The sequence below is a fragment of the Diprion similis genome, chromosome 8, assembly GCF_021155765.1.
Source record: "Diprion similis isolate iyDipSimi1 chromosome 8, iyDipSimi1.1, whole genome shotgun sequence".
Lineage (NCBI taxonomy): Eukaryota > Metazoa > Arthropoda > Insecta > Hymenoptera > Diprionidae > Diprion > Diprion similis.
Genome location: NC_060112.1, coordinates 19,695,783 through 19,711,286, shown reverse-complemented (window position 1 = coordinate 19,711,286; position 15,504 = coordinate 19,695,783). Strand labels below are relative to the sequence as shown.

The 15,504-nt window shown below is 37.6% G+C and overlaps 1 protein-coding gene across 2 annotated transcripts in view; it reads right to left on the bottom strand.

Moving 5' to 3' along the window:
- The window catches only part of LOC124408894 (cAMP-specific 3',5'-cyclic phosphodiesterase), a 254,319-nt gene that overhangs the window by 179,193 nt on the left and 59,622 nt on the right, over positions 1-15,504 (bottom strand). Inside the window, exon 1 of one of the 2 annotated variants that reach the window (XM_046886182.1) lies at positions 12,051-12,196. The exons of the other annotated variant lie outside the window; for it this stretch is intronic. The gene's annotated coding sequence lies outside the window, so the exon portion shown is untranslated. Of the gene's footprint in view, positions 1-12,050; positions 12,197-15,504 lie in introns of those variants that run through there. 2 annotated transcript variants of the gene reach the window in all.

The following is a 15,504-nucleotide window of genomic DNA, read 5'->3' as shown; positions in this document are numbered from 1 at the left end:
CAGCATCATTAACAGCATGATCAAACTGAAGATGAAATATTGTCTAGAGAACATCAATTTTTTTTATTTCTTCTTCTTCTTCTTCTTTACAATCGGATCCACACTATATTGACTAGCAGCTGTACCCCATGTCGTCTGTAGAAAAACCGGTTGAGGTAAGCGTGTCATAAAAAGTGTGGCTAGTCAATTGAATTGATAGAATTTAAAAATAAAAAATAAATTAAAAGAATAGAAATGGCACATATTTTAAGAACCGATCGATTATTTCACTTACTCGATACTTCCAAAACTAGCAAAAGTGCATATCGTGAAATAGAACTAAATGGCAAATAGGTATAAAATTTTCATTTTGTGAATCTTGATACGGTGAAGAGAGGTAAAATATAAAATGATCATTACTTTGTTGTTGGCGGTATAATATATTTAACGAAGGTGAAGAAAATAACGACTCTGAATTTATCTGTTAACGCAAAAACAAATACGTAAATAAACGGGAGAAAAAAAAAGAGACGATAAAAAGTAAAGCAACTTTGTCGCGTGAAACGAAGAAATTTATTGCGTCTACCCAGCTGCGAGGTATAGCTAGAGACATTTAGTTTTACTTTGAAAAGGATTACATACTGTATAGTGCGGCTCTCCTTATTTTCTTTTCTTCTTCCCCCCTCCTACATTTCTCGCTTTATCTTTCTACATCTATAGAACATCGTGACTATTCGTGACCCAACGTTATACCGGTGAGAATAAATTTACTCGACGACTCTGTCGGAGAATGCAAGATTTCCTGCGAGTTCTTTGAAACGTTCCTGATTTTCGTGACAAATTTTACGAGCCTTCGACGTAATAAGACAGCGCATGCTTAATAATGTCAAGTTGAAGTTTTTAAAGCTCTAATTGAATTTTGGGCATTCAACCGGAAATTATATACCCCACAAGGCTTGTTTATGCGAGATGGTGCTTCAGGGCGCTCACACAGATCCTGTAATAAATTACAGATTTCAGATTTTTTGTTCCTGATATAAATTCGCGGGAATGGTAATTAGGTTCGATTATACTCGCGACGATTGTCTTTAATTCGAATAATTTGTCTGGTAAGGACGCTAGGTAAGTACGCTATACAATCAGCGAAATAAGGTTAGAGAGAGAGAGAGAGAGAGAGAGAGAGAGAGATAGAGAGCGAGAGAGACGAGGAGGAAGGCGAAAAAATGAATCTAAAATTACGTAGACGGTGAAAGAGATAAATTACCTACTTAAAATCCTTAAGAACGTGACGAATTTCTCTAATTTTTCAATATTCCAATTTATTCTTTTCTTCTTATTTTTGTTTTAGTCATTAATTTCTGCCCACCGAAACTGAGATATTATTTACAAGAGATTTACGTAACCAACCCTACCGACCTTCTTATGCCAAGAAGCGTCAACCCACTTAGCTTCAATTTGTCAGGCATTTAAATAATTCGAAAATATGTCCACGTGAATCAAGCCCTATCGGTCAATGCCCACACGTAATTACTGCTAGCACCCAAAAGCTGATGACTAGCGTCGATCGTAGTATTTGCCTGTATCACCTAAATTCAATAACGCTTGCAGGCGTTGCGTTTAGTCCTGGCTATTAACGTAATAACGTTATCATCATCGGAGGTCTCGTTAAAGCACGAATTATACCCGAACGACCGGTTCAAATTATCTTCACGTCGATAAATTTTAAATGATACTTGATGCAGGAGGTTTATCAATCCCGTCCGCGCATTTATTCGATACAAATAAAAAAGCGGGAAATTGAGAACAGAAGAAAATCGGTGGACGATAAGTTTTTATACGTCTGAGGAATTTATTTTTGTAGAAGTCGATTTTTTGACGTATTCTTTCGCTTGGAGTGATATGACTGTTCTACGAATCAGAAGATAAAACAAAATAGTGAAGAAAAATTCCATCCAACGTAGTTTAATTGAGAGGGAAAAATAATTATCCATATCATGTGTCTAATGGTATAAGGACGTATGCGCCAAAAATGCGAATTTGATGGTGAAATAGCGTATAATTTTCTTTGTCGCGACATTCGGTACAAAAACATTCTAGACGCCTACACTATAACTATATAGATACCTACACTAAAATTAGCCGAAAAACATAAGCAAAGGTCTTATGTTTGGCGGATACGCCCTTTCAGCGCCAAAATATATCTTTATTTATTATATTTATAAATAGTATGAGGTCACATCCGGAATTTTCGTGTTTTTTTTATAAACGAGGCAAAATTCCTTCTAAACATAAAGATTTATCGATTTCGAGAAGAATTTTTAAAAGTTTATGTGCTTTCAAAAAATTATATCGAATGTAAGGGTGTAAGGTCGTGTCCGCCAACTTATCTTTTTCGCAAACGCTTTGAAAACCTTTGAACCTTAAATATTCATCAATCTTGGTAAGAATGTTTGAATTTTTTTTCTCTTTTTAAAAAATAATATCACACGTAACGGTGAAATGATTATGTTTTATATAAGGTTCGCGATGAAAGGGCATAACCGATAGTACTTATGACCTTTTGCCGTTAATTGATCCATTTTTTAATGTATCTTCTTGTTTCTCGCGTAAATACAAAGGGTAAAAAAAAACACCTTTTTACCTTTACGCGTGGAAAAAGGTCGTATAATGGCGCGTACGTCCTTGTACCGTTTGACATGCGATGTGCCGAGAAATTGTGATTAGAGTGAATAATTTGGATATCAATTACTTTTCAAAATATTAATTGACGCGAAAATACGTGGGTAAAATGTCAAACGTAATTTGTGATCAGTATCTAAGGAATTACAAATAGTACATGACTGAGTCCAACGCCGTTGCAGAGCAGCAGTTATTTCGAGGATCTTAATGACGCGTGTCATTGAATTAGTTTAAATTCAGAAATAAGTAATCTTGTTTAAACCTATTTTTAAAATCACTCACACCCCCCGCATTGAGATAAAAATAGGAAAAAGTCACCGTGTCAATCGTTTTTTCTGTTCAAATATTCAAACATGTCTAAAGGAGGCTGTTCGTCTTACAATTAGGGAAAACTAGCCAGTGATTCAAAACCCGAGAAGATAAAACTCGAAGTTTTCGACTCAAAGACGCTATCACTTAACCTCGACGTGTAAATGAAACGTAGTTATTCGATTACATCGGTATCTATTCCAATGTATTATGTATAAGAATTCACGCGACAATTAAGCTTCCATTTACGAGGCTGTAACTCCATTTTACGCCTAGTCTAGCGGACATTATCCACAATAAAAAGCCTACAACTGGGTAACCTTTGCTTCGGCTTGTTCGTAAATCACAAAGACTTTTTGTTTAAATTTGGGTTGATCCAGTAAAACTCCAGGGTTATCGCGCCTGGTCTTTATCAAAGGGATTGAGACGCTTGTTTATCATCTCGCAGGATTCTATAGAAATTCAAGCTATGCCGTCATTTAAACCTGCCTCCGTATCGAGTGTCAATAATGTCAAGTCAACTTCAAATTTGAATATATGTTCAAGACTCAATTTGCTGTAAAGTCTGAAAATTACAAAGTCGTGAAAGTCGTGAGTGAATTCGTGCGTAGATAGAAGTTAAAATGGATGTAGAAGAATTCGAGTTTTCAGTCGATCAGCGAGACGTGAACGTGGCAAGATTAGATATTCAAATGGAACCGGAAACGTGCTCGGCGCTTTCTTGAGTGAGCACACCACCACATACTTCCACGATCGATTCAATCGTGATAAAATCGGAAGTTCGTTTTTCAATCTGCATGATATTTATTTACACGGAATAATATTCAACGAATGAAGGCCTGATCGCGGCGTCGAACGTCTCCCGACGGAATGTCACTATCATTTATGAAAATACAGCAAACTGGATACTTGGCGAGGAAGAGATTACTTCCAACCGTTTACAATATGCAGCGCAGGCAAGGAAGTCGAACGAGTCTGTAAAGTTATATCTACTGATATGCGAATAATATACTACATAGAAAGGAGCGCGAATAAATAGAGCAAGGCATATATAATATTTTGACATGCTACGCAAGCAGGAATCAACTATATGAGAGGCCAGGGATGTTCCGTTTGATTTTATTTTGAACAAATATGGTCATAATTCAAGGTCGAATGTTGGCATGAATAAATTTTTCAACTATACCACTTACAAGAAAAGTGTACAACAGCTAGTGGTCAGAGTTAGATATTAGTTTGATGCCTGATTATGCGAACGCCGTTTGAATTTAACTCGATTAGTTGCGTTTTATTATTATGTAAAGACGCTCGGATTAATTCTGATACATTCAAGGCCACACTCGTGTAGTTTGATACCACTTATCGCTTAATCCAAGGGTCTGGACAGTAAGCATTGCATACTGGGTAAATTAATAAGGGGTCCAAGCTTGTCGAGGAAGTGTAAGAGAATCGTAATGAATAGACAAGCGGAGTTGCTTGCAAGACAAAACGACTGGAAAATTTAATTAGGATTCGATGGAATGAACGTATTGTTAAGGAGCTTTGTTATAATATCACATCGACGGTAGCCACAAAAGGTGATAAAATCTCTACGCAGTGAGACCTTTGGACGGCACTGACGACAAACAACGAAACTTCTGTAGATACCCTCCAGCTGGGGTGGTAAGATAATTAATTTCCGGCGACTACGTCAGAGATATCGCCGTTACCGTGACCAAGTAATTTTCCATTAACACAGCATCTCCTATTGCCAATTTGATTCTCTTTGTGTACCATACAACGACAATTACTGTAAGGTTTTGCGGAAATTTAAAAGGTCCCCGCCAATCTTGTCAGCATCAGCTGTGTGCGCGATGATTAATTACGTTACATGTGTCTAATCCGAACGTAAAAGTTTAATTACCCAAGAAAACATTTAAATGAATCGAAACACCGACTGAATACAACAATTTTCTAACTAAGCGACATATCGACGCGGTAATTTTTACGAAATGCCAACATATAACTCAGCGATTATTATAACTTTTAGTCCCTGAAATCGCATGTCAGTAAAACAAGACGATAACTAAAGCAGAGCACATCTCTTGATTGGTTTCGGATTACGATCATGGCTCCCAAAAGTGGAGCGGTGGATACGCGCGGCGATGAACCAAATAAAAGCTGTACCGATATTTCGTTAACAATGACTTGTAAAAAAACCATATCGATTTTTGAGAAGTCATATGAAATCTATTAAAACGATCCCATTTTCTACACAGAGAGCCGCACAGATGCTTTAAAATAATCTTTCACCCAAATCGAACCAAAACTTCCGAAGTACAGTAAAGAACAACTTTTTCACCTCGAGAGGCTAATACACTAAAGCGACCCTCGCCTCGCCTCTGCACGAAAACCGAGACTCGAATGGGACGTTTCAAATCCATTTTCCCAGTCGAATATTCACCCAAAAGAATGAAATTGGTCCTTGAGACGGCTGTTCGATAGCATTTCGTACAATTCCCCCCCAACTCGTATCATTAAATTTGTTGTTCGCAAAGGTTTGCATAGGATACGAAGCATGGCTGTGACTTGGCAGCCGACTTTCCCACCTCAATCACACCTAACTTTACACAGCGAACCGCAATCAAACAATTGCCGTTCGCATGTCGGATGCTGACAGGAAATATACGAAGGCATAGATAATCTGCAGGTTGTAAAAGAATAATCGAGCAATCAGATACGTCAACGGATGACACCGTTAATACTTGATGACCCAACGACAAGTTCACCGGCTTGTTGTAATGTCTGCACCAGCCTGCGCGATACTAGCGTTACTTTATATACGCGTTGCGTCGTTTATAATATCGCCAAAGGTAAATGCTACATCGGGAGGCAGGATGGGTGGAGGGATAAAGAGATTTGGCAATAGCTCAGTGTGAAGCGCGGATTAAACGCTGCCTGCGAGGAGCGTCGACCAAGCGAAATAACCACCGAAACTACGGAAAGGCAAAGAGTGCTTCCGCATGAAAACCGCGGTACGATAAGGCGACGCGATGGTGTTACTACACCATATATATATATATTCGGTCCATCAGTACCGAATAGGAGGAAAAGGCCGGAGATGAAAAAAACGAGTGGCCTGATTGGACCTTTTTTCCTTGCTATAAAATGTCGCATTGATGGTTGGAATTTTCAGCTCTAACAAGGAGCCATCGTTTCCGAGAAGTTAACTTCGTTGGCATGCCTGCAGCATCCGAAAAGGAACGCGGATTCTCGATTCCAACGGTCCTGATACAGGGAAAATCAACTCGAACAGTTCCTAACTGCAATTCGAAAGTTTAATAACCCGATGTCGTTAAGCTGAAATTCCAGCATCGGGTATCCGGAAATGTTTAAAGTTCTTAGCGTGGAGGGATAAATTCATACATTTAGGTGTACCGAAAGAGAGGCAAAGTAGAAACGACTTTTCGTTAACGATTGAACGGGGTTTTATTTTACCTATTAATATCGGAATTTTTAACAAATTTATAAAAAGTTTTAGATAAGTTTTACTTTTATATGTTCCAATAACTTTTTTAACCAAAACTTAATAGTCGAAAAAAAAATTTAATTGCAGAATCTGAATTTTTTTTTGCCGCTATTCCCTGGGATCGCTTATTTGATAGTTGATTAATCTACATATTACGAGAAATCGCAGTCATTCTTTCTACGGCAAAATTATGGAAATAATACATTGAATTTTTATCACAAGTGAAACTGATACTTCGACAGAAACTCTTCCAACTATTATTAGATACGAGTTTGTGACGTCCAGTCAGCCAGTTAACGAGAAAAAAAGGGACGAATTTTAATGACTTATGCAGAAACAGGATTAGCTGGTTTTACCAAGTTTGATCTCAGATACGCTTTGACCTTCGTTTTTTTTTACGGAGCAATAACAGATCTTGAAATAGAAGAATTCAGGCTCGAGGATGCTAATGGGTATACGGGTTATATGGGTTCATTTATCATGTTCATGTCTTTGGTAGTTAGAACATACTAAGATCATTAATATACACTACTAGAAGGAGAAGATTCTTGGCAGTGATAATCAAGCAGGGACAGTTTGCGAGTTGAACACGCAAACGTAGGGTAAGTGTATCTGTCATTGACCCTGTCCCAATTATTGACCTGTTTCGATTGTATCTGTTTGATCTTTAGCTCTAAAATGACCAGAAAATAAATAAAAACTTTCTAGTATTTACTTTATTAGTCATTGAGAAATTCACAATTTGTGCCGTCAATTTATAATTTTTGGAAAATAAAAGAGTCAATAATTGGATCTAAACGAGTCAATAACTGGCACACTTATCTTACGTGTCACTCTGCATCTATCTTGACAATCTGAGGAAGATATTAGACCGGAGAATAACGATCATCGGCAAAGCGGGCAGATTACCGAAAAAAATTGAATGAAATCTGCGCGAGGAAATTCCGTTTTTCAAGTAAATCCTCCGCTGATTACAAAGGTTATTTGAATGTGGAAAAGCTGGGGATAATCATAGAAGATTTTCCCGTTTGAGTGAAAGCTTTCCCGTAAGAGAATACCGACTCCTTCTTCGTCTTCGATTTCCTCATCACAGCAGCGACCTGCGATTAAAAAAAGGAAATACCGTTGAATCCAGACTCAGCATTGGCGTCGGAGAAATATGAATTGAGAAGCTGACGAAGAACCAACGTCAGAACGGAATAATCCACTTTCTTCGATCGAGGGTGTATCTCATCGAGAAATTGTAACGGAAGTTGGAAGGGGATGAACGATTTAAGTAACGCTACGGAGACTGAGTGAAAAGCTCTCGAGCAATTTAGACTAAATCTTCTCAAGAATATCGGGCGATCCGCTGGCGGCAAAGATGTGGAAAACTTTCAAACAGATCGGCAGGAAACGGAAAAGGGAAGGAGGCGGGAAGTACCCACAAATCCTTTGTTGCTCGAAAATTTACTTTTACAAACCCTTCCATTTCTGCGGAGTACCAAAAATTCATCCAAATTTGTTTTTAACCTTCTAATATGAAAAACTCGGACATCGTCACGAAACTGTTTATCAAAGTAAATGGACACAGAAAAAATGGTTTGGTCGATGAATAGGACCGACGCGAAGTATTTCGACAGTTTCTTTTGTTGGTTGAATAAATCTTCCGCGTCAAATTTCGATAATTCACTGTAGACTGGCACCGTCGATATTTCTCTCAACCAAACTACTCATACAAACTGGGCATATAATACGAATTTTGTGAAATGGTAGTATTTTCAGGAATCATGACATGCTAAAGGGATCTCCCGTATATTGATCAGGTTTCAGATTTTCACGTCGTAAATTATGCGTTTTCTTTTTTCTCTCTTAACGTCTCACAAATCTATATAGAATTTATTTCCCACCGTCAAAATCGGTGGAAATAAAAAGAATTATTCCAATCCCTCATCACTCAGTTCCATCTGCAGATACGTGGGACGGAAGTAAAAAAAAGACCAAAATATAAAGAAGATGAATGAAGATCACATAAGTATAAAGAAGGCTCAGTGTAGGTACAATATATGTAGGATTCCTCATACTGAACAGCTTTTCCCAAGTTCTTGATAGCGACCCTCCAAGAAGCGTGAAATTGGTTGAAATTCTAAGGGAATCTGAATATCGAACATCGGGGTCGTTGAGCTTTTCGCATTGTCATGCCAAAACGAGCTTGTAATAATCAGGGTCAGCCATGCTCTTTTTTTCACCAATTCACGTCGTTCACTCGCATTCAATTTCTGACGAGGCAATTGACCAGATCTTTGATTTCGTAATTTTTATGAACACATTCCACCTATAAACCTTGCCTATGCATAATGAACTTCCGGTCCAATCCTGGCCTCCTATCCTTATTTTACAATGTCAGTTATATATACCTGACTAATTTCGAGATTGTTACGGATATTGAAAAAAAACGAAGACTTTTACACTTCCGCACAGCCAAGTATAATTCTAATTATTCGTCAATTGAGAAACCGTGAATTGCGAAACTAAAAACGGATAATAAGAGATCCTGACCAGTGACTCAATGTCCTTTTTAATCGTTGATACTTATGTTAATAACGTCAAGTGCGACACGACGCTGCCGCCAAAATGGCGACACCAACGCGAGTTCTGTTCGGAACACGTACGTACATCCATCATCTTCTTTTTGCACCGCATCGCCAATTCGCAGACGACAAATGTCGCTGAGGAGAGAACGAAAGAAAAAGAAACGAAAATAACAAAACAAACGCGAACACAGATTTATCTCGAAATACCAACTGTCAGCTATGTTCAACGTTAGGAGCGAAATTAACAGCAAAAGTAGGTGAATTTTTTTCCCCGCATCGATAGTTCTTATCTAGCTATTTTCAGACAATAAAAACTCGAGCCACAAATTCGTGATAGTTAATGCGAGTCTATAAAACAACAACTAATCTTATATGGCGGCCAGATGTTGCGACGCTCTATATATTCTTGGCATAAATTTGTTTCAGGTGACGTAGCGAGTAACGATTAGCGACCAGCCGGCCAACCGCACGTGTTTTCCCCGCGTGATATGTTTATCCCTGTAAAAATTCGGCTCCCTTTTTGCTTCAACGTCTGGCTGTGGCACGAAAAGCCTCCATGAGTCATGAAAATGGATAAGAAAGTAAAATTCTATTCTGATATTCCCGTTTTAACGTTAATAAAATACATCCTCCCGCAATTTCGCGTGATCGGAAGAAACTTCCTACAGATCTAAGTATAATAATCCAAGTGATCGAAGAGAAAGGAAGATCGAATATTTTAAACGACTATACCACCTGTCACGCGACCCGAACAACCATGGAGTCCTGCGTAATGCGCACGTTGACAAGGTGGTTGAGGAAGATGAAAAAATACAAGAAATAAATAAATAAAACTGGCACAGAGCTTGAGTCAAAGTGAAATGGATCGCGCGATGTACGATGGAAATTCGTCATCCGCCTACTTCAACTGTGCAAATATTATCATCAGAAGACGCTGCGTTGTAAACGGGTGAGAAGGAAAAAGAGAAAAAGGAAAAAATAATAATAATAAAAGAATAAAAAAAAAATAAATGCGTAGCTGTGACGATCGCCTGCAATAACCGCACTGTAAATTGACACAAACAATTGACTGCCGTTGAAAATATCACCGGAGACATCACAGTTCGTGGTATGTAAATTTCGTCGTCAAGGTGAGCGAGGAAAGCTCTCGTCGACTTGAAAACGCAAAATAAAACGTAGCCGCCTGCAGCAGCTATCAATCGAACCGCGACTCCGGAGCTAATGTATGTATGGAAGCGTTACAATCGGTTAAACGTGCAGCTCACAATCAGTGTCAATATCGGTATAGTTTCCGACACACGATAACGCCTTGGTAACAATTGTTCGTCGCAAGAAGCACCGGAATCCATCGTCACAACATGTCGTTGTTATTTTAATCAACGTCCAAAGTTTAATGAAATTCTTTAATTAACATACGAACGATTTTATTCACGAATTTTATGCAACGGAGCTTTTGTTTTGTAGACCGTTCAATTCCCTATAAGAATTTTTTATTTTCAAGTATTTTCGGTATATTAATCAATGACTTATAAAATTTCAAAGAGGAAAAAAACTTTTTCCAATTTTATTTCTACGAGATACCTCGATCGCAAAGCAGACTATCTCAGAGTAGATGTAGAGGGCTCAAATTTTCAAGGAATTATTCTATTTTTCTTGTTAAATTGAAAGCGTTTGAACCACTGGCGACCTAAAAATTAAAAAACAATTGTTTGCAAGTCTCTGCAGCGTTTCGCTACCCTGAACTATTTTCCCGGGCGAAGAGAGTCGCTTTAGTCTCGAGTCGATTAGTTTCAAAGAAAACGTGCGTGCGCGATGGTGGAAAGTCGTATGTGTAGCTGCCTTGGTGATAAACGAATTAATCAACCGTTTAATAACAAAACGCCGGTCGTTTTAATGGCTCATTGTTTCACACTCCGCATAGTTTCGGCGCCGTGATATTACCGAGCAATATGTGACGCGGCGCGGCTCCCGCAGGCTAATTAATATTCATTTTTTATACCGACGACGTTCAACTTACACATGTATATAATACATATAATGCACATGTGTTGTATTATACACAATTCGCGAGAACTCGTACGTCGAACAGCAAAGTTCAGTGCAGACTGCGGGGCTTTGTCTCGGCAATCAAGCGGAACCGTGATTCCCTCTTCGCTCGTTCGCAATTTCACCCCAAACTTGCTAAATCTCAATTATAATATTATATAGATAACAAGAGTTTTTCCCTCTCGAAAATTGGTCTATGAAAAGGTTTTTTTAATGATTCTCATGTGAAATATATTTTTTCTATATTTCTCTCATGAAAATTTTGTTCCGATTCATTCTCCGTGACATAGAAACTGAATATTTGAAGACTCTGGTCGACGAGCTTTTACAGCAAAACGGTTAGCGACGAAAAATTTGGAAATTATTCTCTAATCTGTTTGTAGCGAACAAGATGCGACGAGAAATATTTCACGGTATACAAGATCGTTAACGTCGAACGAAGACCATCACACGCAGACCTTTGACATCCCCAAAAGCATCGCTTCCGACTATCGTCAGCCCCCCTCTTCTGAACTCTCTCGCGTGGTTGTAAGCAATGGTTGTGTAAAACGATGAAATAGAAGATGAAAAACGAGTTACGTATATATTTCTACGCCACATGTAAGTATAACACGGTGCGCGTTTTTATCTGTCGGTCAGCTAGCGCTATCGGGACCAATGAAGTGACATATGTAAGGTCAACGTCTCGCGCAGGATATCATGAAATACCTATACCTACGTGTAGTATATCTGTACAACATTTTTTTATACAGCTCAACGAAGCTGCACATTGAAAGCTCTTTCGCAGATCATTGGACTCGTTTCATAGAATGGTTTATGAGTTTTTAGCTGACTCGGAACTACTGAAGATCAATTTTAAACGCACTTGAAAGCGCGCTGATGATATAATGAAAGGTTGTAGGTTGTATACTTGTGTGTATTCAGTTCGGTTTTACACCCGCTGCCACAATATTTACCTTGATTTCTTCGTCAGAAATCCTCGACGCACATGCACCGTTTAAACCTGATCATTTTTCCTTTCTTCTCCTTTCTTTGCGTGTGTTTGTGTGTGTGTGTGTGTGTGCACGCGTAGTTTTTCAACGTCTTAACATTTCATCATTTTTTTTTTTTTTTAATTTTCTTTTTTTGTTATTATACTCTTTCCTTCAGGCTCCCTTGTACTTTTAAATTATCGTTATAACGTTGTCACACACAATTGCTGCAGCAGGCACTGTGACTTTACAAGCAAATTGAATTAGCACTGTTTCATAGGCACAAAGCACTACGGTTTAGAAGCGGGTAAATAATAAACAAATATATATATATATACATGTGTGTGTATACATGTACATTCATATCACAAAAAACGTATGTCATAAGTTACGGGGTTGGTGAAAATTTAGGTAAAAACTTCACGTTACGGATGTTTACTATGTACACAGGGAATCTATCTATATTAGCTATTGTTGAACGAAAAAAAGCACTACGTAAAAAAACTCACTTAATTTTATTATAAAAGTTATATGCATTAAATTATCAAACTCTGGTGTAACAAAAAACAAAAAAAAAAAAACAAACAACCAAACCACAAAAGCCGATAACAAGCCATCAATAGTCTTGCAAGTTTATTGTTATGCGTATCACAAAACCGTCGATTATCCTTTTGGTAAGTGGTTCCGATTGATTGGGAAAAAAATAAAAATAAAATAAAATAAAAGAACTACTTGAGCATGTGAATCTGTATAGTGATCGTTTCTTTTCTTTCTTAGTTTTTTTGTATAGTTTTGATTAATCTATTGCAAAATTTATCATCAAATAATCGAGATTGATAAACTAAAAGAAACGAATACTTTACTAATGGAAAAGTGAAGAAATAATTATTTCGTTTAAAATCCGTTTCAAGTTCAAGTATCCATAGCAATAACAATACCAATAATAACAACAGTGTTTTGACAAACAGCGAACAGAATCAAGTCTTCGGGTTATACTGAAATAAGAACGGGTTTTAAACAAAACAATTTATTTCCTTTCAGTGAAAAAAGCACGTGTATATAAACACCACACACACACAGTTGTACATGTATCATATATATATACATGTAAAACAATGCATATGCTATACACACGACGCATTTCTCTCGAAACACTTTTTATTAATCGCATACTTTTATGTCAATCAATTTATCAGTATTATCTTGATTATACTTTCTCGAAATCATAAATTATATACATATGCGTATATGGACTGAAATTTGCCGCTCTTTTTTAAATACTTCTCCAATCGTTGTTGTTGTTTTTTTTTTTTTTTTTTCTTTTGTTTTTGTTATTTGTTTTGTTTGTCGTTGTTTCTTGCTTTCGGATGATTTTTTTTCTCTTTCCGTTTCGGTATTCTATTTTCTTGTATTGTCAAGATTGCGGCGTAGACGCGTACACGAGGCCGAACTCTGACTGTGGCGTCGTTTAAGGCAAGGCAACTGAATGACGGCCGTCGACGCCGCGGCGTGCTATGCCACCGAGCTCGAGCTTTGCTCGCGAAGCTTGCCGGCCGTCGACGGAAATTCCCGAATACGAGCCTTCGTTTTTTACGCTTATAAACGCAGGTTTACCTATCATCGTCACCGGGACGATATCTACGCGGGTATACGTTGTACTTACGGTACTCGACTACAGTCAATGTCAAAAGCACGTTGCGGTAGGTCCTGGTGCGGTATATATGTATATATTAGTAATATATAGTATACATGGGGCAGTCCATCCCATTTCGACCTGCGTCCGACCCTTGATCTCGCGGATTTGGCCCGCCATTTTTTATATGATTTTTTTTTTTAGGTTTTTCCGGAACGGTTTGAATTTTCTATAATTTTTTAGAACGAATTTGTCGATCGACACAGTTTAAAGATCTGAACATATTATTCAAAATCGGCCGTCAGATATAAAAATTTTTAAGCCTAGAGCCGAAGTGTGGAGATTTCTTCTTCTTACTGTTTTCAAGTTTTTTTCGAAAAAAAAAAAAAAAAAAAAAAACGTTAGCACAATCAGAAGCGGGAGTCTTTTTACTACAGATGGTTGCTGAAACATTTTCATACATCACACCGGATTATTGAGCATTTTTTTTTTATATCGCAAATTAGGTTTTCTTTATTAATTGATCGTGTTTGAAGAAACTTTTATTAGCAAAATAAATAGAAAACGAAAAATACTCTTGCAAAATATCTGAACAAAATTTAAAAAATCCGGTGTGGCGTGTGAAAATGTTTCAGCAACCATCTGTATAAAATGACTGCGTCGTTTCTGATTTTCTTGACGTTTTTTTTTCAGCAAAAGCTTGAAACGGTAGGAAGGAAAAAACTGTACACTTCGGCTCTAGACTTGAAAATTTTGATACCTGACATCCAATACTTCAGAATTTTTCCCGATTTTTAAATTAGGTCGATGAATAAAATCATTTCAAAAAATTCGAGAAAATTCAACCCGTGCGGGGAAAATCTGAAAGAAATTAGCACCTTTTAATGTGAGAAAAATCAAATAAAAAATTGCGGAAAAAATTCGAGCGGTTAAGGGTCGGGCACAGGTCGAAATGGGATGGACGGTCCCATATGCATGTCTACTTGATGGGATGGGGTTAAAATAACGAATTTTAAAAGTTCTGAAACCGCCAAATTCCGAATTTCTTTGGTAGCGAAACTTGAAGTCAAAAAATTAAATTTTGACGAAACATCCATGTTTCGATTGGTCTGAAACCCGATGCTCAAACTTCCGAAAGTGCAAAGTTTCGAAAAGGCAAAATTCGGAAAGGACGTAACTCCAACAAGTCAAAGTTCCAAAAGTGTGAAAATGAGAAAATCTAAAAATCTGAAACATTGAAATCCCGAATGATCGAAGACTCTTAGTTCTGTGAATTTCTGGCTCGTTCGAATTTCACCACTTTGATCTTTATTTATTTTGGATTTTCGATATTTTTACGTTCGGAATCCTGGTTATTCTGATTTCCGGACTTTCTATTTTTTCACACCCACTCGTTCGAGCAAACCATACTGTTTGAGTATATTTTAATTTTCGGAATTTAACTCTACCGAAACTTTATTTTTTGAAATTTGGAACCATCGGAACTTTACTTTTCAGTATTTTGCTCTATCATAACTTGAATTTTTGGAGTCTTGCATTTCGGAACTTTGAGCTGTCGGCTTTCCGACTATTCGAAACTTTGTTGTTTCGTAAAAGTTTGATTTCTTCGCACCAAGGTACGCCACCAAATAATTGGGAATTAGGCGCTTTTGGAACTTTTCAAATTCGGAACTTCAACCCCGCTCCTAGCCAATTGCGTTTATCTTCGAATAGAAAATCCCGCCACCTCGTTGATTCGTTTCATTTTTTTCGAAAACTCTTGTCATGTAATCGAACAAATCTTTGATATGTTAATGAATATCACGC